Below are 24,806 nucleotides of genomic sequence, written 5' to 3'. Positions count from 1 at the left end.
GGTGAAGACACAGAGGAAGTGTGAGCTTCTTGCATGATTCCTGCCAATTTCATTTATCACAGAACTTACAGTGTTGCAGCAAATGGCAAATGACACCATCCAGCCAGGCTGCTTCCTGTCACCCCGGGCACAAGGCCTCTTGGCTCTGGGCATCTGGCAGCTTCTTGCTGCCCTTCCCTGTCTGTTCTGTATCCTTATTTCCCAGCTTCAGGCACTGACCCTGTCAGGTGCTTCTTTCTCCTTGAGCTCTCAGCCTCACAGAACTCTTCTGAGGGTGATTTCAGTAGTAAAATACAGAAATATGGTCCTGGGAAATATGTACCTGGGAAATTGTTTTCTTTGTTGTTGATTTATTTGATTGCCAAATCTTTTTTAAAAACTTGCACTATACAATGTAGAGATATATTGCATTATAGTTATAAAACAGATATTTGTCACTTTCTGTTTTTGAAGATTTTTTCTGGTTCTTCAGTAGGAATGAACTTCTATATTGTTTCTAAGTCATGATCAGAGTCTTCCTCTTATTTTACTTTTAGCACCTTTCCCAAAACAACCTCCTAAGTCTATGAAGGAAACATTTTCATTGAAACCTTGAAGCACATCTAAAGGCCTTTCCCCCTGTCCTCCTCCTGCAATTCTCCAGCTATTATATTTCTCATAGAAGATATTCAGAAGGTGTTCAAAGGTGGAATCTGATTGCATGGACAGCTTCCTTAAGCACCTGAGTCATTGGGCCATTTTCGCTGGGGACAGACCCATCACCTAAAATCATCTCCGCTTATTAAGCTACTTAGTGGCCACCCCATTCTACTTGTGAAACTGCCACATGGCAGGACTCTGGCAGTTTTGGGGGTTACTTTTGAATCCTCCCTCCTCAATGGGAATGCCTCATCGTTCTTTGTCTCTAATGTTCTCATTGTCAGCCCCTTGCTACACTGTGGGTACAAGTAAGGCATACATAAAGGTTGGAATGGATTTTGTTGGAAAGCCCAAAGCCAGGTGTCAACAGAGAGGCCTTGTCTGGCCACCCTTGAAAAACAAAACCTATTCTCTTGCTCCATTGCTCTCTGTTTCGCTTGCCCTGTTTTACTATTTTGCACAGGACATAGAATGTATTGCCCTCTGCCTGATAGATTGCATGTCTGTCTCTTCAGCTGAATATAAGCCCCCCACAGGATAAGAAACATTTTCTGTTTTGAACCTTCTGTATCCTCACTTGCCTAACACAGTGTTTGGTTCCTGGGAGGGGCTGAATACGTAATTGTTAAATTAATTGTTGAATGACTGTAACTATCAGATCCTTGCTTACAAGAGTCCAGGAAGCAGTGTAGTGAAGAAAGAGCCAAACTGACAACCAAGAAATCCAGCATCACTTTCTGCCTCTGTCATCAGCTAGTATGCATGCATGCATGTATGTATGTATGTATGTATATATGTGTGTGTGTGTGCATGTGTGCACGTGTGTGTACATGTATATATGCAATAAATTCCTGTATATATGGGAGTGTATGTGTGTGTATGAAATTAAGTGTGTTATTTATATCTGTATAGATACACACACACACATACACTCCCATATATACATATCTATATAGATACACACACACACACATATACATACTCCCATATATATGGGAGTTTATTAGAGAGAGTTGGCTTCACACTTCTACAAGGCAAAGTCCCACAATAGGTTGTCTGCAGATGGGGAAGAGAGAAGCTGATAGTAGCTCAGTCTGAGTCAGAAAGCTTCAATCCAGAAAAGCTGACAGTGCAGCCTTCAGTCTGTAGCCAAAGGCCTGAGAGCCTCTGGCAAGCCACTGGTGAAAGTCCCAGAGTCACAAAGCCGATGAACCTGGAGTCTAATGTCCAAGGGCAGGAGGAGAAAGAGGAAGTATCCAGCACAGAAGAGAGAAGGTAGCCAGAAGACCCAGCAAGCAGTTATCCCACCTTCTTCTTTTCTTCTTCTTCTTTTTTTTTTTTGAGACAGAGTCTCGCTCTTATTACCCAGGCTGGAGTGCAGTGGCACAATCTCGGTTCACTGCAACCTCCACCTCCTGGGTTTAAGCAATTCTCCTACCTCAACTGGGATTACAGGCACACACCACCATGCCTGGCTAATTTTTGTATTTTTTGTAGAGATGGGGTTTCACCATGTTGGCCAGGCTGGTTTCTAACTCCTGGACTCAGGTGATCTACCTGCCTTGGTCTCCCAAAGTATTGGGATTACAGGCATGAGCCACCATGCCCAGCCAAGGTTATCATACCTTCTTCTGCCTGCTTTGTTCTAGCTACCCTGGCAGCCAATTGGGTGGTGCCCACCCACATGGACAGTGGGTCTTCCTCTTCCAGTCCACTGACTCAAATGTCAATCTCCTCTGCAACATCCTCACAGACACACTCATGAACAATAATTTACCAGCTATTTAGGCATCCTTCAATCCATCCAATCATTGACACCTAATATTAACCATCACAGCTGGAAATTTTACTTCTTTGAATTTCAGACCCTTTTGTTTAATAAGGAAAACACTTCTTTCATAAGAGGGTTGTGAGCACAGAATGAAATTGTGTGAAGAATTGAGTTTGTTCACATTTGCCACTACTATTAGGGATCAAGCTGCACTTGGTGATGGGAATCATCTCTGCTCATTCTTCTTTTTCACTTGAACTGTCTCACTTTCAATGGTTTGAAAACAGATCATCACATTAATAGGCATGAAGCATTGCCCCCAGGGAACTAGTGTTGCCACATGGAGTTTCACAAGGCCTTTGCTCACATGAATTGCTAAAGTGCCTTTGGGTGGTCTTCAAGATTTCATCAAGAGGGTCAGACCTGGGAGCTGGAGCTTGCCAAGGCGCTGGGATAGCAGCATTTGGTCTCATGGCAAAGGCATTCCATGTTCTTTCCACTCTTTTCTCTGTGCTCTGGGCTGCTACATTGCAGATGATAATTATTTTACCAGTTCAGCCCCAAATCTAACTGACTTCTCTTAAGAGCCATTACATATAAGTGACCTAAATCCATCAAGAAATAGAGCCAAGTTATCAAGAAGTGTACCTTTCCCAGGGTGTCATGGAGAGGACTAGGGGAGAAGGGGGCTAACATAGGCAAGAGACCTTCAATAAGAAGGCAAGAGGACCCTGTGTCCTTAGAAATGCACATTGACACTATTCCAAGTTTGATGCAAGACTCAGTCTTGGCTTTAATCACCAATCCTGTGATGTGTCCTCAAGGCTTCAACCCCTCACCTTGTTTTGTAGGATCACCTGGTGGCTGGGTGGCATTCTGAGGTCTACAGTTCTCTCTGGGGACCAGTCAAGTGAGGTTTATACCCTAGAATTTAATTTAAAATAAAAATATGCCACCAGGGTCTTTGAAACGATGCTGTGAGGCCCCAGCCTTAGTATTTTGTTTGTTTGCTTGTTTGATTTTGTTTTGTTTTTTATTTCCTATTTTTCTGCCCGGGACAAACTTTCTTACTTAATCCACATGCCCAGGTTTTCTTTTTGTTACTTTCATCACTCCTTCTTTCTTCTCCTCCTGCATTCAAATTCACTCATGCATTTGACCAATATTGACTGAGAGGTAGGGACAGAGAGAGTCAGACAGGATGCAGCCTATGCAGAAATGCACAATTTAGAGGATACTGGATTGGAGTGAGGAAATGTGAAGTTGGGAGAAAAGCAATGGCCAGACATTGAACAACCTGGCTTTCCATTTTATGAGTTTTGACTTTGTCTCAAAGCTTATGTTATGGAGATCCATTGAGAGAGAAAGAGAGAGGAGAGAGGAGAGAGGAGAGAGGAGAGAGGAGAGAGGAGAGAGGAGAGAGGAGAGAGGAGAGAGGAGAGAGGAGAGAGGAGAGAGGAGAGAGGAGAGAGGAGAGAGGAGAGAGGAGAGAGGAGAGAGGAGAGAGGAGAGAGGAGAGAGGAGAGAGGAGAGAGGAGAGAGGAGAGAGGAGAGAGGAGAGAGGAGAGAGGAGAGAGGAGAGAGGAGAGAGGAGAGAGGAGAGAGGAGAGAGGAGAGAGAGAAGAGTAACATGACCTGATTATGTTTTAAAAAGCTCTGGCTTCCTTACACCAAAAATGGGCTGGAAGGTGCTGGCTAGAAACAAAGTGTAGACTAATGGTGGGGAGTAGACAGACTGAAGAGAGGTGAAAGAGGAACAGCAGAGCACAGTGACTGTCTCAATGATGGTGCAGAGGGAGAAAGAGGAGTCAAAGATGACTACTAGGCTGGGTGCAGTAGCTTACGCCTGTAACCCCAGCACTTTGGGAGGCCGAGGCAGGCAGAGCAACCTGATGTCAGGAGTTTGAGACCAGCTTGGCCAACATGGTGAGACCCATCTCTACTAAAAAAAAAAAAAAAAAAATTGCTGAGCTTGGTGGTGCATGCCTGTGGTCCCACCTACTTGGGAGGCTAAGGCAGGAGAATAACTCAAACCCAAGAGGTGGAGGTTGCAGTGAGCTGAGATTGCATCACTGCACTCCAGTCTGGGTGACGGGGTGAGGAAAAAAAATGACTACAAGTTTTGGCTTGATCACAAGGGTGCATGGTATTGCTGATAACAGAGAAGCAGCAACAGCACTTCTTTTTTCTTGTCAGAGTTAATGATGAGTGACTATGGACATGATGAAGAATAGCCCAAATTGAGGGGGGCTATGAATGTACAGTAGGTACCAATCTGGGGAGTGTGTGATTTCTCCTGTAGAGTTCAACTGCCCAGATAGAAAGGTGGACATGGACAAACTGGGCTTTGCAATGGTCACCCAATTCTCGCCTTCCTGGTCCCTGGATCACCCTTTCTATACCACCACTCTGGAGAAAGAAGTACAGAACACTAGCAAGATACAGCCATTTCTACCCTGCCAGAACTTGACTTAAAAGATGAACATGCACAGAACGTTGCCCAAGATGCTTGCCTTTCCTCTTTGCAGACATGATTTGGCAGGAATGTAGTTTTCCATTTAGGTGATTAAGGATGTGGCTTGATGTTTCCATTTAGTCTTTATGCAGTGGCCTTCGTGAGCCAAGTAAAATCTCATCAAAGTTTCAAGTGAAAAGCAGTCATTCCCTGCCCACTGAACTCAAATATTTTATCAAAAGTCTTCATTAAATGCCTAATGTATACAGCAAAAAAATAAATATGAGCCACAAAAAAACTTTTAAATAAACAAATCCAGAATCCATAAGTAAAAACTAGTATAAAGCAAATCAAAGAAGATAATTTCAGCCTAGGAGTTAGAGGACTAGAATTATTCAGGCCACGTGGCTTAAATGCTTATAGAATAGTGTTTTCTGGCACAGTCTCTCAAGTCAGAATGCCTAGTTCAAATCCTGGCTCTTTCCTTTACTGCCTATGCAACTTTGGGTTACCACAAAGTTTAATTAATATACATAAAACACTCACACCAGTATTTCACACAGAGGGTAAGTGTTAGCTAATGCTGTTGTTATTATTGGTGTTGCTAGTATGAGCATACAACATGAACATTTCAATTCTATCTTTAGGCAACCATGTCTTTATTCATAAAATGAGGGTAAGATATTATCTTTTCTAACTATGTTCTGAGATGACTTGGGGCTCCTCTGCCCCACCCCATTCTACATTTTATTTACTTTATCCATCATCTTGGGGTTTCATATATGTTTTTACCTGCATAAAGGGCTCTGAAAAACAAGTTGCAGATCACTAGGCCAGATGGTCTAAGGTCCGTCTTCCACAAAAGTTTTGATTTTTGGAGTGAAAAACATGCTCTTTACAATAATATAGTGGGATAAAGTGGTTTCAGAGGAGGTGGCCACATGCCAGGGAAAGCTTCTTGGAAGAAGTGAGTTGGAAAGTTAAAATCTGAGTGTTTCCAGCAGTTAGTGAACCTGGAAGAGAAGTTGTAATACCCAAAGAGAGCTGAGTGTGGAACATAAATACAGAACCAAAACTATGCAGGGAGAAAACATTTCAAAGACCTAAATCCCTGCAATGAGGGAAAAAGAATGAGTAGACATGGGCATCAAGATAATTGTCTCAAGTTGAAGTTCAATTAAAACTTGAAGCAATGAACAAGGTGAGAAAAGGTGATTGTCTTCCTTGAAGAAAGCAGCACCTCATCTATTCTCTGTTTTGCCTGAACAGGAAAGTAATGGTCAGAGGAAGCAAGCCCTTGTCCGTGGGCACACAATTAGTCACCGACTGTGGTAGCCATTATTAGCTGTGAACAACTAGCCATTCCACTTTTCTCTTGGCCACAGTAATCCCAACTTTTTAGCTAGGCACGTTGCTGTTGAATTAAAGAAATATTTCTGATATGGGTTGGCTCTGTGTCCCCACCCAAATCTCATCTTTAATTATAATCCCCACATGTGGAGTGAGGGAAGTGATTGGATTATGGGGGCGGTTTCCCCCACGCTGTTTTTGTGACAGTGACTTCTCACAAGATCTGATGGTTTTATAAATGGTAGTTTTCCCTGCACTCACACACGCTCTCACTCACTTGCTGCCATCCATGTACAACATGCCTGCTTCCCCTTCTGCCAAGACTGTAAGTTTCCTGAGGCCTCACTAGTCATGGGGAACTGTGAGTCAATTAAACCTCCTTTGTTTATAAATTACCCAGTCTCAATTATGTCTTTATAGCAGTGTGAAAACAGACTAATGCAATTTCCTAGCCTCCCTTGACATTAGAGATGACCCAAAAATGTACATGCAAGTTAAGGGCCTCCAGGAAAGAATTTTTAGAGGAGTATAGTCAGCCAACAGGGACCATTTTGCCCTCCTCATCTTCACTTCTTCTAGAGTCTCAGCAGCATGGCTTGGAGTGGTAGTGGTCACCTCAGATCTTAAGGTCACTTTGGAGATGGAACCCATGTGACTAAGAATGGCAGAACAGAATGGTGGAAAGAGCTTGAGTCCTGGGGACATCGTATAGTCACCATCCTAGCCTTGTACCACCTACCTCTGGACTTCTTTTAAGTTGAGAGAAACAACCTCCTACCATAATAAGTCATTTGGTATTCTAAACCCCATTCCTAACCCTGGAATGCCCTGGCAGAGCTGGTGCTGGCTGCGCCCCCAGTGCTCCTTGGTGACCTTGCTTGGCAGTGCTCTGTCGACAAATCACCCCGCTACTCCTGTGTGTGGAACTATCTTGGTGTGTGTGTGTGCATGAGCATGCATCCACAGCCAAGTGATTTTCAAAGCTGTCAGCTCTGCTTTCCTGCAGTCTTCTGCTCCCCACTGCCTTCTCATTTCCACAAGAGGGAAGTGAGGCTGCTGGTGAGGAGCTTTTTCTTTTCCGTTTCTTCTTTTCTGAATCGTTGACTATATTAAACACTCAATATCCACTGCCCAGAATATTGTTATGCTAACATCTCGCTGATTTATGTTTATTTTTATTTGTAATTAAAGAAATAAAACATTATAGGTACAATTGCATCCCTTTTATCCTCTCTGTGAGCCTATTCTACTCCATCTTTGAAAAAAGCATTCTTTTGAACTTGCATGTATTCTTCTGTTTTTATGCTTCTATTATGCATATGTCTGAATCCATACGTGATTGATAACATTGTTTCATATGTTTTACATATGTGTGTAAGCGGTATATTAATGTGGTTTAATGTTTTACACACATCTCGGGTTTTTTCAAGATCAGCCTTCTTGATGCCTGCGTCTAGCTCACGGGAACTCACTGCTGTGCCTGTACAGTGCTTTCCCATTGCTCTATTGATGAGCATTTAAATTGTTTTCCAATTTTCAATATTGCAAATAATGCAATAATAAACATCATCTTGCCTATCCTATTACACACAGGAGTTTTTCTAGGAATTATATTTAGACATAAAACTAGTTGTCATAGGATATGCATACCCTTACTTTTACAAGATATTTCTAAATTGCTTTCTAAAGAGATGAAAACAATTTGCACTTCCTCTAGGATGGCAGTGCCCATTTCCCATAAAAACTTGGCATTGCTGAACCTTTACATTTTTGACAGTTGAATAAGTGTGAAATACTGTTTGCTTTTTAATGGGCATTTCCCTGATTATTAATGAGGTAGGGCAGAGTTTCATATTTTATAGGCCATTTTGATTTTCATTTCTGTGAACTACCTGCTCTTATATTTTGTTCGTTTTTCTGTTGGACTGCTTGTCTTTTACTTATCATAGACTCCATCTGACCACCCATCCCATATACACACATTTTCAGAGATCAGCTCTTGTCAGGCCACAGGCATTGCAAACTTGTCCTCCAAATCTCTCACTTGTCTTTTAGCTTTGTTCAGGGTGACTTTGTTCATACAAGACTATAAATTTGGTCTTAAATTTTAACATAGTCAAATTTATTGGTCTTTTTCTATACTTTTGTGTTCTCAAAAATTTTTTCTTGATCAGATATTATAAAACTATCCTCCTGAATATTCTTTGAATAGTTTAAAAGATGAATTTTTTATTTTTACTTATAATCCATCTGGAAATTGTTTGCAATATTTCTTGTTATTCTGCATATGAAATTGAGCTCTAATGTTAATTTTCCAATATGAAGAGCTAATTTCTATGACACTGTTTATCAAACAGTCTGTACCTTCCCTATTTATTTGTAATCACCCCCTCATGTACCAGTTTTCCAAAATGGTTGGGTCTCTTTCTAGACTTTCTAGTTTATTCCACTGGTATCTCTATCCTGGTACTTTTCTTACACAATTTTATCCTGTGCTTTGATGTCTGCAGTGAAAATTCATCTTCTTCATATCTTTTTCAAATTTATTTTGACTATTCTTGGCCCTTGGCCCCCAAATAAATTTTGATTAGTCTTTTAATAAAATGTTTCCATTCTACCTCATTCAGCACATACTTGTCTCCCATCTTATTCCTATTCTGAAGGCTACTGCTCTCAAAGATCTAGATTCCAGCCTTGTATCTGCCACCAAATGCCCATCTATTATTGCGCAAGTCCCCTAACCTCTCTGAGTTTCAGTTTCTTCATGTGTCAGGTCTGCTCTGCCTACATCACAGGGTTGCTGAGCTAATCCAATGAGATAAGGATGAGAGATACTTTGAACAGTTCAAAATGCCAAGTTAAAGTTAAAAGTTAAAAACAATAATGTCTAGATGTTCTGAGACAAAATGTGAAATTCAGATTATTTCTCCCCCAGCTTTTTCTACCCTTTGTGACACTCCTTTCTGCCAAACTTTCAGTGCTGTGAGATGCAAAGCTTTTCTGTTCAGGGTAGTATTACCGTAATGGGTTGAGGACAGTTGGGATTTTATGTACCCTGGGTCCCATTTCGGACTCTCACTTTGCGACCTAATGTAAGGCACTTAAACTCTTGGAATCTCAATTTCTTCACCTTTAAAAAGAGTATTAACAATTTTCTCCTGCAAGTAGTATTGTGTTTTATTTTGTTTTTGAGACAGAGTCTTGTTCTGTCACCCAGGCAGAAGTGTAGTGGCGTGATCTTGGCTCACTGCAATGTCTGCCTCTGGGATTCAAGCAATTCTCATGCCTCAGCCTACCAAGTAGCTGGGAGCACAGGAGCACACCATGAGACCTAGCTATTTTTTATATTTTTAGTAGATATGGGGTTTCCCCATGTTGACCAGGCTGGTCTTAAACTCCTCACCTCAAATGATCTGGCAGCCTCAACCTTCCAAAATGTTGGGATTACAAGTAGTATTGTGACATTCAAAAGATATAGCATAGGTTAAGTGTATGTAAAATATGAAGTGCCCTATAAGACACATGAGGCATTATTATGAGTGTTCTTGCTGACATTTACATGTAGAAAGGACTTACAGAAAGGCAATGATGTTTCTCACCACTTGCATCAAATCATGTAGGATAATAAAAACCATTTTTGTCTACAAGTATGGTTAACTCAGTGCAATGTATTCACCGTGTTCTAGAAGATGCAAGAAGCCTTTTCACAAAATACTATTTCCTTTAGGCTCTGCAGCCTGAATGTGTGGAAAAGTGGAGGTGGGTAGGGAGTTCGTCTTGTCTATCTGGACAAACAGGAAGAACTATACATATGTAGATGCTGGCTCACCATTGACCTGAGGGAGTGAGAAATTGGGGACTAATGAGTGGGAACAAATCAGTCTGTGCCTTCCTTGCTGAGTGTGGATACCGGTCAGTTAGAATGAACATTGAGGTCAGCCCTGATGTAAAGTGAGAGCACCTCCCCTGGAGTGAGCAGATGGTTTTGCCTTCCTGGCCCCTTCTATCTTTTTAACCCTTACTATTCAGGTGACTGGAGCATCTTTATTTCCTGCATCAAGATCAGACTTGGGCTTGAGCCAAATTACATTCATGGGCCAGATGACGCAAAGCTGTAGTCCACCTGTTTACTATTACACGGAATGTCCTTTTCCCCAGTATGTTCTCACCCTTTCCTCAGTTCTGCTGAAATAAGATTTCTTACCTGTTCTTCAGCCATTCATTGCTGACCATGAACTCTACTCTTTTGAGTACCTGCTGAAAGTTGCTGGAATGTCAGGACTACTTAGCCTGCCCTGCCCTCAGCCTCTGCCAATGCCACATTTTGCCATTGTTTGGGCAGAACACTAGATTTGGACATTGGTTTGGCTCTTAGTCCCCAGACCTCACGATCTGCCTGTTTTTTATTCTGGGGTCCACACTGTATCCAACCCAATGTCATTCTGCTATGCTCATGTAATTGCTGCCTGCTCTTGCTCCCATATTCATGCATCCTCAAAGATTCCACTCTCCTTCAAGGCCCTCACTCATTTCTCCTTACACTGTAGATGAAACACGTGACTCTTTTCCTTCTGATTCCTAAGGTCTGAGTCTAGGACCACTTTGTGAGATCTACCAGTCAGGTTTCATTCCAGACCACAGCTGACCTTTTATTTTTTTCACAAGTAAAAATGAAGCTTAGGAACAGGTATTCTAGCAGTAGCTATAATTAGTGGCTTAAATCGTCTTTCATAAATGAAAGACATATTACCCTAGCTATTGGGAGTTGACCTTGGCAGAAGAAAGCTGACTTGGTTACACCTGAAATTCTTCCCAACACACACACACACACACACACACACACACACACACACACACACAGAAGCTCATATCCTGTGACTGCTTGATACAGTCATAGCAATCAAAGAAAGAATTTAAAATCTCAGCCAGATGACACTGAGAGGCCACCCCATTTTAAGGACCCCTGTGGGGTCAGCTGAGACTTTGTAATGGGCCCACAGTCCAGCTCCTCCCTCTGCCTATTCTGCCTCCATTAATTCTGCTCCTCTGCAGTGACTGATCCCAAAAGCTCTCTTACTTTCAATGCACACACCCCTCTGTCTCAGAGTTTGATACTTGAGGACCCCAACATGCAACAGGTATCCACAGCTATTTTCTTGCTCAACCAACCAACTCTCTACTGACTCACCAACTTTCCTCCCCCTGGTAGGCAGAATAATGCCTAACTCCACTCAAAGATGCCTTTGCCCTAACCCCCAGGAACTTGCGAATGTGTGGCTTTATATGGCAAGAGGGACTTTGCAGATGTAATTAAAAGTCACTGAACTCAAGATAGGGAGATTATTCTGCATTGTTCATGTGGATCCAGCCTAATCATATGAGTCATTAAAAGTGGAAAATCTTTCTTGGCTGTGGCCACAGATGTGACTACAGAAGACTGGTCAGGGAGAAGCAATGTTGCTGCATTTGAAGATGGAAGAAGGAGGCATGATGCAACCTCTAGAAGCTGGAAGGGGCAAGGAATTAGATTCTTTTCAGAGTCTCCAGAAAGGTACTCAGCACTGCTGTTACCTTGATTTTAGTCCAGGGTGACCTTGTCAGACCTCTGAACTACAGAACTGTATATAAAACAATGAGTTGGTGTTGCTTTAAGCCACTATAATTTGCAGTAATTCATTATAGTAGCAATAGGAAACTGAAACACTCCCTTAGTCGTCATCTTAATACTTGCTCTTTTGCGTGATCTTGGACATGTCCTTCACTGCTCTGAGCCTGAATTTTCTCACCTGTAAAATGACCATCTTAGACTACATGCTGCAAAGCCTTTTTCAACCTGACATTTTATTATTCTAACTGTATGGATTACATACATTGCAACATTTATCTCTTTCTTCTAATACGGCAGTGTTTACTTGTCTTTTTGATCATGCTGAGGAAAACCTATTTGCGATGCTGCAGAAGCAACAGAATGGCCATACACCAGGATCAGGAGTGAGATTCTCTTTTTCTTTGCCCAACTTCTGGCCTGTCTTTATGTTGATTTCTAAGATTTCTATTCCATAACTCCTATGGCCATGGGAAAAATTGCTTCTCAGCTGGTGACCAATTTGTGAAATAAAGCTTGATGACTAATGGATTCTGTGATTTTTCTTTTTAGTAGTGGACTTGAAAACACATTTTAATTTTTTGGTTATGCTGAAAATAATTTGTGAAAAGTGGTAGTTACCATGCTTAGAAGTGGGATCAAAGGTAACAGTGTTCTGGCTGCTGGTGAAAGTTAAGTCAGTCTTTAGGAAATTCCACCACTTTACAGATAAAAAAAAAATCCCTGGCCTGAATTTTGTCAGGAGAAAGTATAATAAAATGCCACTGTAATTAAAATACTTATAAACCCACAAGACATAGCTGTGTGAACAGAAAACAGGACACTACAATGGGATAAAAGTAGACTCTTATTTGGCTCCTTCACCCTCCTAGTGGGTATCTAACATGGTTGCCACTTCATTAACTACTTTGTGTTAAGGAAAACTGAGCTGACCCCAAACCAATAATGGCAGTAGCAGAATTCTAATAATGACTTTCTGCTACTCTTATCTAGATGGCATGCTTTTCAAAGCACTCTCTGTCTACTCACTTATAGGAGCCTCAAGTTCTCAGTATTTCCCTATGAAAGTGGGGGAAGTGGAGAGGATGAACATTATCCACTTGATTTGATAGATGAGAAAATCGTGGCTTACTCTGAGTCTAAATTAAACTTGTATAATCACAGCAGTGAAGGGCAGGTCTGGGGCCGGTGGCTGGTTTCCATGTTGAGGTCTATGTCGACTATAGCTCATTGCTCCTGGCAGCTGGGGTCACCGAACACAGGGTTAAACCCAGTCTCCAAAGAATTTACACTGCAAACCTAGAGCCACTGTAACAATTTTTGCACTCAGTAGAAAAAAATAAAGTCCCTGGAGAATTATTCACTAAAGTTAGCTAGGAAAAGGCCAAAGAGTTGAAGGGAAGAAAAAACTATAAGAAACCAAGAAGTGAATTTCAGACTGTCGCCTGCCTACTAGGGTTTTTGATGCTGGCCATGCAGTGTGGTTTCCTAACATACCAAACTAGAGGGCACCCCTTTTCTTCCCTTTTGGGAAATTGGAGAAATTTCCAAAAACCCTCTACATTATGACCTCTGTAAATTGATGTAATCAACATTAACACTATTTGCTCCTCCTCACCAACCCAGTTGCAATTAGGTTAATAAACCGTGAGAAAAGTAAGATGATCAGTAGCATGTAGTGGAATAAAAAAATAATTTTCCCGGGTTTTTCAACTCATCTGAACAATGAGGAATTGAGACTAAGTCTTTTCAAAGATTCCATTTATTTTGGTAAGATCCCATTTTACATTTGGTGTAGTAACACAATTTTGACTTAAAAGGCCAGGGTTTGGGAATGAAGTGGCCACCTTGACTGGGCTATCATGTGATCCTCTTGGTCATTATCCCTTGGTTTCCCTGACGGTCAGTTCTTTCATCTATGAAATAGATGTGATCGTAGCGAGTCTCTTTTTTACTATACAAGGTTGTCATGAGAGTCAAATAAATAAATGCTAAAGCACTATGGAAGAGATGTTATGATTTTATCTTTGGCAGTAGTACTAATCATTATAATAGTAGCCTATCAATAACAATGATATTACAAGAATCAGCAATTGTGGTAGTATTGTTAAGGCACTTCTGGGATTATTTATATATGTGGCTACTTGCTGGAAAAGCCACTCATGTGTTGAGATAATGTGTATTGTGCTCTTTCTTGAATTACTTCCTTGGGACTTTACATCAACCCCAAGAGGTATATCTTATTATTGTCATTACACACACACACCAAAAAACAAACAAACAAACATGCAAACCAAAAACTAAAGCAGAGAGAGAGAGAGAGAGAGTTTGAAAGCTAGTATTTTGAGACCCCAGTGAGTTCTGCTGACTTCCAGCACTGGCAGGCACACCTAGCACTTCCAGTGGAGAACAACCTTGAGACCTAGAATCTTTAGGACCTTGTTGCCAGTGGCTTATTGCCTTAATCAATGAAAGGAGATACAGCTGGAATTAGAAATTCCTCCATATAGGGAAGAACAATTGACCAGCCAAAGAGTCACTGATAAGTTAGCTAATCCCAGCTCTGTGAGGTTTATATGAATGCTAGTTAACATTTCCTCAGCAAGAAGGTTCTAATGCTATGATCTTTTCCCAGTGCCTACAGTGTGTGCTGCCCTTCTGCACAGTGGAATTGTGGGGAAGTAACTACCAGCCAGAGACTACCTCAAGGCCTCTTTCATCAAGGAGAGGCCCGTATTAGTTTTCAACAGTGAGGTACGAATGAAAGTGATGTATGCTAATTTTATGCCAAAGTGGGTAGGAAGTGGGGGTGTCATCTTCACTTTCTCCTTCCCAATCAACCCAGATAGATACAGAGGACCCAACATACAACTCAGAGGGCCTAGAAGATGGAGAAACCACAGACAAGAAGCAGGTGGGCTTCTGAACCATCACTTGGACAATAATTCTTTTGGTTATTATATGAATGAAAAATGATCCATTTTGTTAAGCCATCAAAGTTTGTTATCTGTTACAACAACTCTTCTATTATAGATCCCAGTGAGAAGAGATCCACCAATATTTCAGACCTAGTCCTAATCCTCTGCCATCTTGGAAGCTATTACCCTCCTCCCCAACTGATGCCAATGTACCCATCTTGAGCAGCTTTCTTTGTGCTCTATATAAGTATAGAACAGCTGGTCTGCTTGTCAAACAACCAATCAATTGGTACCTGGCAAAGCAGTAGTTTTATCAGCAAGTAACCTTAAGATATCTTTCCAACCCCAAATCAGTGGCATCCCAACTCAGCCCCCCACCGAGAGCATGAAGCAGGAAAACTAATAAAGTATGGAAGTTACTAATGGCTTTATCTTTTCTCTTACCCATTCCCTCTCCTTTTTCAAATTTGCAATTATGTTCAGCAGTGTCAGATCTGTTCACCTATTTTTGACATATAAATAGAATCTATTCCTTTTTAATTTTGCAGAGGAGATGAGCATGTGATTATTGTTGGCGTGTGTCTGGAAGCAACCAGAATGGAATGGGGAAGACTCAAGGAGAAGATCTTCACAGGAGCCACCTCTCATCACAGCTCCCATGTGGTTGTAATCACCCCAGAGCAAAATAAAATTTCAGGGTTTTATGGTTTCATTACTGGTAATAGCAGCTGTTTTGAAGACACAAAACACAGCAGCAAGTTCTAGAACATACTCACAGTTTCCTTGGTCACAGTTGTGTCAGTGGTTCTATGAAGGTCTTAGAAACCTCTGCTTAGTTGACTGCAAGTAGTAAGCAAGAAAACAGTCCTGTGAAGGGAGTGAAGGTCAGAATCAAGAAGTCTGGAGGGTTTAAATTGCATTTTGAAAAATGTAATAATATATACTATTTTAAATATCATAAACAACACACTTCTCTTACCAAAAAAAGAAAGAAAAATTAGAAAATAGGACATAAAACTCATCTACTATACCACCATCCAGATACAACTACTGTTAACCTAGAAACACTTGAAGAATGTTTCATGAATATTTATATATGCATATATATTTTCTATTGGTGTTAGTTTACAAAACAAGGATCCTATCGTCCATGCTGTTTTGTGACGCTTCTTTCATTGAAGAAGATATTAATAAATATCCGTTGCCAGTAAATAAACCTCAGCTTTGTGGTAGACAGGTTCTTTTTTTTTTTTTTGAGACAGAGTTTAGCTCTCGCTACCCAGGCTGGATCTCGGCTCACCGCAACCTCCGCCTCCTGGGTTCAGGCAATTCTCCTGCCTCAGCCTCCTGAGTAGCTGGGATTACAGGCATGCGCCACCATGCCCAGCTAATTTTTTGTATTTTTAGTAGAGATGGGGTTTCACCATGTTGACCAGGATGGTCTCGATCTCTTGACCTTGTGATCTGCCTGCCTCGGCCTCCCAAAGTGCTGGGATTACAGGCTTGAGCCACCGTGCCCAGCCGGTAGACAGGTTCTAAGATGATTTCCTTTGATCCCGATCCCCTGTGTTCTCACCATTGTGTAACTGTGTGATCCATTCTACCTGAGTGTTTGCTGAACCTCTGACTTACATCCAACCAATAGAATATTGCAAATGTTTTGGGATATAATTTCTGAGATTAGGTTACAAAAGGACTCTATCTTCTTGCTCGCCCTGTCTTATTCTCTGTCTTGCTTTCTTCAATGGAGCCAACTGCCATGTCACAGAGGGGCTGCCCTATAGAAATGTCCATGTGACAAGGAGCTAAGGGAGACCAGCACAGGATGAGCTCAATCCTGCCAAGAATCACTTGAGTGAACTTGAGAGTGAATCCTCTCTAAGTTAAGCCTTGAGGTGACTGTAGCTCCAGCAAACACCTTCATTTAACCTTGTGAGAGAGCTGAGTCAGAGGGATTCAGTGAAGCCACGCCCGGATTCCAGACCCTCAGAAACTGTGAGATAAGAAATTTATCTTTCTAATTAGCTAAGTTTTGGTATAAAACAACCATTGATAACTGACACAAATCACATAAGTTCTAAAAGCTGCTTCATATTTTAATATGCCTGTACCATAACTTACTCAATCTTTTGTTGTTGCACAGTTTGGTTATTTGGTTTTGCTATTATAAACAGGGTTGCAATGAATATTATTGTACTTAAACATTGGTACACATTCTTCTTTCCTAAGGATAAAGCCCTTGAAGTAGAACAGCTGGCTTTCAAGGGGTATGCATTTTTTTTAAAGCTTTTGATACGCTATTCCCCAATCACTTTCTGGAAGGATTGCATTCTTTTACGCTCCTGCTGGCTGTAGTTTGGAGTGGGTTTTTGGTTAATTTCAACTACTTTATCTTGAACTGTCTCTATGATAACCAGTTAGAAACCAAAACCAAAGCCCCAAACAAGAATCCAAGAAAGAAAACGAAGGTTGAATCTTGAAAAGTATGAGATAAATTTGAAGCTATACAGTTTCTAAAGTACCATTGTTTTGAAATAAGTCTGATAAATTCAACCACCCTCAAATCGTTATTCTTATGTTTCAGTGGACACATAAGTCCTGAAAATGTGATGGTACTCATAGTCCCCATGAACTCAGAGAGGGAAAGCAGCAATTTCCCTGGTTGAAGTAAACATAACAATAGGCTAGTGTGAAAATCCTGGTTTGTTTTTTGTTTTTTTCAGTTGCACAAAAGATTGTCAATAAATTCAACTTATTAAATTACCAAGATGGATAAACTGAACTCAACAGATTTTTTTCTAAGCATTTTGTGTACATAGATACCACCACCATTTTTAAATTGCAATCCTTACTGTTGGGGAAGAGCAAATATTTTAATGAATGCTATATATTTTAACAAACTCCGAACTCTGCGGTTGGTTTAAGCTAAGGGTGCAATTTCAGGCATCTAAATAAGTAAATAAATGAGGAAGAAAATCCATGTTAATTGCAGTAATTTGCGGCACTTTAAAATTCTTAATTAGGAAATAAAATAGGATTCATTAGCCATGCCCAGTGTAGATGGCATACATAGATCACCATTATGACCAGACCCAAGACCTGAAGTCATTGCCATAAATGAAATAACAGAGAAAAATCACTGGTGCATTATTGGCCAGAATATGCAGGCAAAAAGAGGGAGGAGAGAGGGGAGAGAGACACACAAAATGCCTGTCCTCCAAAACTTGGACTGGGTATTGCATTATCCCAAAACATCTCCCCTGAGCCTGGAGTCCTGCCTCTTCCTCCTAATTTTTGGGATTGGTTTTGCCCTCAAGCCTCACACAAAAGTTCTCTTAGCCTGTCTGACACCCTTGCCAGTGCTTGCTTCTTAAACGTAATCAATCATCTGTTCCAGGTTTTCTGTGTACCTAGACTTCAGGTCTCTCTGCCTGCCTCATTTTCTTAGTGAGTCCATATATATATATATATTTCCCAGTTTGTAATATGTATATATACATTACAAACTGGGAAGAAGAAAAGAACTTTGGTTATAACCAGAAGCATTCTGACTCATGCTGCTTTTAAAAAATTAAACATTAAATTAGAGAGAACATATAATTTACTATTAGAAAATTTACTTTTGACTGGGACAAACGTTTTTCTGGACAGGGCACCAGACATGAATTGAGACTGTTCTTGGCAAGCCAAGATGCTTGATGCCCCTAATGAGAGCCCATGCAGGCCCCCAGGGGAAGGGGAAGGTGGCAGTGGGCATGGGTTTCAGGCATGTAAGGGAAGCCCTGCTTGTGGGCTGTGGGGGTAATCTCAATGTGTGCTTGTTTGTAAGAAAGAGCACTGATGTACCTGGCTGTGGGCAGAGATGGCTGGTCATTGTGTTCCTTGTGAGAACACTAATGTAAACTATAGGCATATACCTCTTAAGTCTTCCCTTTCCTGCTGTTCTACCTATCTTAGTGTTGATATTCAGGTAGGCATGAACACTCTATGGAGATAGGCACAGGCAGTTGTGGGCAGCCAATTGCATTCAGCTCAGCAGTGAGAAGGGTACAGAGTACAGGCCATGAGCAATTTGAAGAGGTCTGGAAATTCAAGGTGGAGAAAGAAAAGAAAGAAAATAATCCAGCCGGGTGCGGTGGCTCAGGCCTGTAATCCCAGCACTTTGGGAGGCCGAGGCGGGTGGATCACGAGGTCAAGAGATCAAGACCATCCTGGTCAACGTGGTGAAACCCCGTCTCTATTAAAAATACAAAAAATTAGCTGGGCATGGTGGCACGTGCCTGTAATCCCAGCTACTCAGGAGGCTGAGGCAGGAGAATTGCCTGAACCCAGGAGGCGGAGGTTGCGGTGAGCCGAGATCGCGCCATTGCACTCCAGCCTGGGTAACAACAGCGAAACGCCGTCTCAAAAATAAAATAAAATAAAAATAAAAAAACAACAACCAAAAAAAGGAAGGCAGCAAAACACACTGCCATGTGTATACCTATGCAACTATCTTACATGTTCTGCACATGTACCCCAAAACCTAAAACGCAATAAAAAATAAAAAATAAAAGAAAATAATTCATTGAAGATCTCTAAAAGAAATGAAGAATCTTGTCTGGGATTAGACATTGAAGTATTTTAGGCAGGTAGCAAAGATTTTAGTGTTACTTGTAGACTCAAGCAAATCAGAAATGAGCATACTTTTCAAAACCTATTATATCTTCATATGGAAGGCATAAGAATAGTCTGAGACATATTTGTTGTTCTCGGGAGACTTAAGAGTAGCTTCCTTAAGTCAAAGGCTCCCTTTGTTTTGAAAGGGAAATCAGAGAGAAACCTGGACTCTGCTAGCCCTACTTACTAAACCATGCAGACCCTTTCTTGCGGGAGGCCATCCACTATTGCACACCCATAATGAAGACCGCCATGGAATTTACGAGAACTGAAATAAGTGTTCATGTCTTGCCATGTTCCAGTTCCCAGAGGATCCCCCCTCCCTGGCTGCATCTGGACAGAGTCCAGACCTTTGGGGGCTCAGAGGCCTGGTGCTGTGGGTAATGTGAATGATTATTTCCATTTCTTACCAAAACAGGGTTAGAACACCATGATTATACCTTTAATTTTCTGAATATTTATGGTAAAGCAGATACAGAGCTTTTACAATTTCAGAAGTAAGCCAGAGAGAATCAAATTCAAAATGCATCCATAAAGACTAAGACTAGATATCAGACTAGGAAAAGAAAAATCCACTATATAGAGTCTTCCTGTAGAATTCACTTTTCCTGTGCTAGGTACTCTGACTTGGCACAGATAGTGAGTGAGAACAGTGTGCTGAAAAGACATAACAAAGATGGGAAAAGGGTAGGCAGGAGATGCAGAACATGACAAGCCCTGGGAAGTATGCTTTATTATGCTGCTGCAAGGAACACCAAGGAGAATTTGTTGCTAAAGTTCTTTTGAAGACAGGCCTGAAATGCAGTTATCTCAATTATTACACTTGAGAATTGTTTATTCATTCTTTTATTTATTCATTTTATTATATTAGCTATTAATATTAACCAAAATAATTGAGCACTTTCTCTTTGTCAGATATAGTGTTAGGTCCTAGAGATTTAGGGGAGGCAAAATTGGGGTATATAGCCTTTTACAAAGAGCTTTAAGACAGTGGTGTTTAGATAGCCCTGCTCACTTCCTTTTGAATTTGTTCCAAGATGATAAGAACATTAAGAAGCACAAATGCAAACCTCACCTTTGTTGAGGAAGGGCTGCCAAAAGCAGTAAAGTTCCAACCCATGGCAGGTAGATCCTGAAAGATGTCTGCTGCCAAAGACATCAAGGAAAGCTAGAAGAGCACAGAGTTTGTCAGAGAGGACAGAACCAACACCGTCTTTTGGGGGATAGCCCATCTAAGGTGAATGGGCTGCCTGTGAAAGCATCCCTAGACTTTGCTTGGCTCCGTTAAGAAGAGGGGAGCTGGTATAAATAAGAAAACAAGTAAAAATTCCATCTAAGTTTATCTGCTGGGATGGCAGGTTAGAGAAGATAGGTTCCACATTAACTGGTCTTAGCAACTGCCAGTCTCTTCCTTCTTCTGGAAAAAGGTAAAGGCTAAATCAACATGTACACATATCCATACACACGACCTTGTGTGTTCTCAGGCACATCCCTATAAACTAGAGAAGAGAGACTCTACTGGATGGCATTATAGGCTAGCCCTTCATGCCATACATTTTCTGCAAAATAGCTGTTTAAGAAAGAGCTTATCTCAGTCAAATATGAGCCAGAAACAAACAGAAGCATCAGAAGAATGCTACAAAGATACTGTAAGAAAAGAAGGTAATGATCAAAGAAAACAGATAAAGAACACATTCCAAATTGTGTTACCATCAAGCTAAAGAAAACTGTGCTAAGCAAACTGTCATAGACAGTGGCTGGCAAGATGGCTGAATAGAAACAGCTCTGGTCTGCAGCTTCCAGCAAGATCAACACAGAAGGTGAGTGATTTCTGCATTTCCAATTGAGGTACCTGGCTCATCTCATTGGGACTGGTCAGACAGTGGGTATAGCCCATTGAGAGTGACCCTCAGCAGGGTGGAGTGTCACCTCACCCAGAAGTACAAGGGGTTGGGGAACTCCCTCCTTTAGTCAAGAAATGCTGTGAGGGACTGTCATGAAGATGGTACATTCCAGCCCAGATACCATGCCTTTCCCATGGTCTTCACAACCTACAGACCAGGAGAGTCCCTCAGGTACCTATACCACCAGGACCCTGGGTTTCAAGCACAAGACTGGGCGGCCATTTGGGCAGACACTGAGCTGACTGCAGGAGTTCTTTTTTTTTTTTCCATACCCTAGTGGCACCTGGAACACCAGTGAGACAGAACTGTTCACTCCCCTGGAAAGGGGGCTGAAGCAAGGGAGCCAAGTAGTCTAGCTCAGTGGATTCCACCCACATGGAGCCCAGCAAGCTAAGATCCACTGGCTCGAAATTCTCACTGCCAGCAGAGCAGCCTGAAGTTGATCTGGGACACTGGATCTTGGTGTGGAGAGGGGCGTCCACCATTAATGATGTGCTAGTAGGTGGTTTTCCCCTCATAGTGTAAACAAAGCCACTGGGAAGTTCAAACTGGGAAGTTCACCACAGCTAGGCAAACCCCCTATAGCCAGACTGCCTCTCTAGATTCCTCCCCCTCTGGGCAGGGTATCTTTGAAAGAAAGGCAGCAGTCCCAGTGAGGGGCTTATAGATGAAATTCCCATCTCCCTGGGACAGCGCACCTAGGGGAAGGGGTGGCTCTGGGCACAGCTTTAGCAGACTTAAACATTTCTGCCTGGCAGCTCTGAAAAGACAAGTGTATTTCCTAGAATAGCACTTGATCTCTAGTAAGGGACAGCTGCCTCCTCAAGTGGGTCCCTGACCCCCACACCTCCTGAATGGGAGACACCTTGCAGCAGGGGTTGACAGACACTTCATATACAACGGCTACCAATGGCATCTGGCAGGTGTCCCTCTGGGACAAAACTTCCAGAGGAAGGAACAGGCAGCAATCTTTGCTATTCTGCAGCCTCTGCTGGTGTGATACCCAGGCAAACAGGGTCTGGAGTGGACCTCCAGCAGACTCTAGCAGACCTGCAACAGAGGGGTCTGACTGTTAGAAGGAGAACTAACAAACAGAAAGGAATAGCATCGACATCAACAAAAAGGATATCCACATAAAAAGGTTATCAACATCAAAGACCAAAGGTAGATAAGTTCACCAAGATGAGGAAAAACCAGCACAGAAACACTGAAAATTCCAAAATCCAGCATGCTTTTTCTTCTCCAAACGATCACAACTCTTCACAGCAAGTGAACAAAACTGGACAGAGAATGAGTTTGATGAATTGACAGAAGTAGGCTTCAGAAGGAGGGTAATAACAAACTCCTCCAAGCTAAAGGAGCATGTTCTAATCCAATGCAAGGAAGCTAAGAACCTTGAAAAAAGATTAGAGGGATTGCTGACTAGAATAACCAGTTTAGAGAAGAACATAAATGACCTGATGGAGCTGAAAAACACAGCATGAGGACGTTGTGAGGCATACATAAGAATCACTAGCTGAGTCAATCAAGCAGAAGAAAGGATAGAGGTTGGAGACAGACTTAATGAAATAAAGTAAGAAGACAAGATTAGAGAAAAAAGAATGAAAAGGCATGAACAAACCCTCCAAGAAATATGGGACTATGTGAAAAGACCAAACCTATGTTTGACAGCTGTACCTGAAAGTGATGGCAAGAATGGAGTCACATTAGAAAACACTCTTCTGGATATTATCCAGGAGACCTTTCCCAACAAAGCAAGACAGGCCAACATTCAAATTCAGGATATACAGAGACCACCACAAAGATACTCATCAAGAAGAGCAACTCCAGTACACATAATCGTCATATTCACCAAGGTTGAAATGAAGGAAAAAATGTTAAGGGCAGCCAGAGAGAAAGGTCGGGTTACCCACAAAGGGTAACCCATCAGACTCACAGTGGATCTCTGTGGAGAAACCCTACAAACCAGCAGCTAGTGGAAGCCAATATTCAACATGCTTAAAAAAAAACAATTTTCAACCCTGAATTTCATATCCAGACAAACTAAGCTTCATAAACGAAGGAGAAATAAAATCCTGTACAGACAAGCAAATGCTGAGAGATTTTGTCATCACCAGGCCTGCCTTATAGGAGCTCCTGAAGGAAGCACTACATATAGAAAGGAAAAACCAGTACCAGCCACTGCAAAAACATTCCAGATTGTAAAGACCATTGACACTATGAAGAAACTGCATCAACCAATGGGCAAAATAACCAGCTAGCATCATAATGACAGGATCAAATTCACATATAACAATATTAACCTTACATGTAAATGGGCTAAATGCCCTAGTTAAAAGACACAGACTGGTAAATTGGATCAGGAGTCAAGACCCATTGGTATGTTGTATTCAGGAGACCCATCTCATGTGCAAAGGCTGAAAATAAAGGAATGGCGAAATATTTACCAAGCAAATGGAAAGCAAAAAAAAAAATAAAAAAAAAAAAAGAAAGAAAAAGCAGGGGTTGCAATCTAGTCTCTGATAAAGCAGACTTTAAACCAACAAAGATCAAAAAAGATAAGAAGTGCATTACATAATGGTAAAGGGATCAACACAACAAGAAGAGCTAACCAGCCTAAATATATATGCATCCAATACAGGAGCTCCCAGATTCATAAAGGAAGTTCTTAGAGACCTACAAAGAGACTCAGACTCCCACACAATAATAGTGGGAGATGTTAACACCCCACTGTCAATATTAGACAGATCAATGAGTCAGAAAATTAACAAGGATATTCAGGTCTTGAACTCAGCTCTGAACCAAGCAGACCTAATAGACATCTATAGAACTCTCCACCCCAAATCAACAGAATATACATTTTTCTTAGCACCACATTATACTTATTCTAAAATTGACCATATAATTGGAAGTAAAACACTCCTCAGCAAATGTGAAAGAATGGAAATCATAACAAACAGTCTCTCAGACCACAGTGCAATCAAATTAGAACTCAGGATTAAGAAAGTCACTCAAAACTGCACAATTACTATGGAAACTGAACAGCCTGCTTCTGAATGACTACTGGGTAAATAACAAAATTAAGGGATAAACAAACAAGTTCTATGAAACCAGTGGGATAGAACATACAAGAATATCTGGGACACAGCTAAAGCTGTGTGTAGAGGGAAATTTATGGCACGAAGTGCCCACAGAAGAAAGTGGAAAAGATCTAAAATAGACACCCTAACATACCAATTAAAAAAACTAGAGAAGCAAGAGCAAACAAATTCAAAAGCTAGCAGAAAATTACTAAGATCTGAGCAGCTTATCCACCACAATCAAGTTGACTTCATCCCTGGGATACAAGACTGGTTCAACATATGCAAATCAATAAACGTAATCCATCACATAAACAAAACCAATGACAAAAACCACATGATTATCTCAATAGATGCAGAAAAGTCCTTCAATGAAATTCAACACCCTTTCATGCTAAAAACTCTTCAAAAAATCAATGAATCAA

The 24,806-nt window shown here is 41.3% G+C and overlaps 1 protein-coding gene across 1 annotated transcript in view; it reads right to left on the bottom strand.

The window, feature by feature from the left end:
• Positions 1–24,806, bottom strand: part of SLC14A2 (solute carrier family 14 member 2) — a 466,908-nt gene that overhangs the window by 189,908 nt on the left and 252,194 nt on the right. Inside the window, exon 2 of the mRNA XM_035270925.3 lies at positions 15,515–15,605. The gene's annotated coding sequence lies outside the window, so the exon portion shown is untranslated. The remainder of the gene's footprint in view (positions 1–15,514; positions 15,606–24,806) is intronic.

The sequence above is a fragment of the Callithrix jacchus genome, chromosome 13, assembly GCF_049354715.1.
Source record: "Callithrix jacchus isolate 240 chromosome 13, calJac240_pri, whole genome shotgun sequence".
NCBI lineage: Eukaryota > Metazoa > Chordata > Mammalia > Primates > Cebidae > Callithrix > Callithrix jacchus.
The sequence above is the reverse complement of the archived record's forward strand: the minus strand, read 5'-3'. Positions and strand labels throughout refer to the sequence as shown.